Below are 817 nucleotides of genomic sequence, written 5' to 3' on the forward strand. Positions count from 1 at the left end.
TGAAATAGTTTTTTTTAAAGTTTAGATGATTATTTAATAGCTAAACTTTGGAAGAGATGAACAAAAGCTATATTCACAGAGCCTTTACTCTCTAATAAACAGTTTTGTCCTGCATTAGAAAAGTTCAAACAACCAAAGAGCTAATAGAACAATGAGAAGAAAACACTGAACCTGACAAAAAAACTATTAAGTATGTATGATTGTTAAAATGATAAAAAACAAATAAATACATAAATAAAAAATATAAATATAAATATAAAAATAAAAGTATGACGAAGTGAAAAGGGCCCCCCACTTTACTTCAGTGGCCACAAAACACAGATGGTTCAGAATGTTGTATGCTAAGTACAATTTAACTGATTTTTTGTTAAATTCTTAAATTAATTTCAGCATTATTTGTTACTTTAGTGAAACAAGTACGACAAACTAACCATTGCTTAGTACATTAACTCCATGTGGTCTTATCTAACTGGGTTGTGTTAGAACTATGTCTTCATAAAGCCTACACAAGATATTGTGTGCGTCATAACCATTGACAGTAGGCTATATAACATAAAAAAAGCTCATCCGTCTGCAGCCATTTTTTGTCTCATGTAAACATTAAACACATGGTATAAATAAACATAATTCTTGGGGTTTTATTAAAAAGACACTTATATCTGAATTAAAATTACATTTTTTAATTAATGCAACGTAGAGAAGAAGAAAAACTGTCCGGTAGGTGGCGGCAATGCACCTATAAGCTGGATGCCAGCCGCCAATCAAATCTAAAAGAAGAAGAAGAAGAAGAAGAAGAAGAAGAAAAAAAAAAAAAAAT

The sequence above is a fragment of the Dicentrarchus labrax genome, unplaced genomic scaffold (genome assembly GCF_905237075.1).
Source record: "Dicentrarchus labrax unplaced genomic scaffold, dlabrax2021, whole genome shotgun sequence".
Classification (NCBI taxonomy): Eukaryota; Metazoa; Chordata; class Actinopteri; family Moronidae; genus Dicentrarchus; species Dicentrarchus labrax.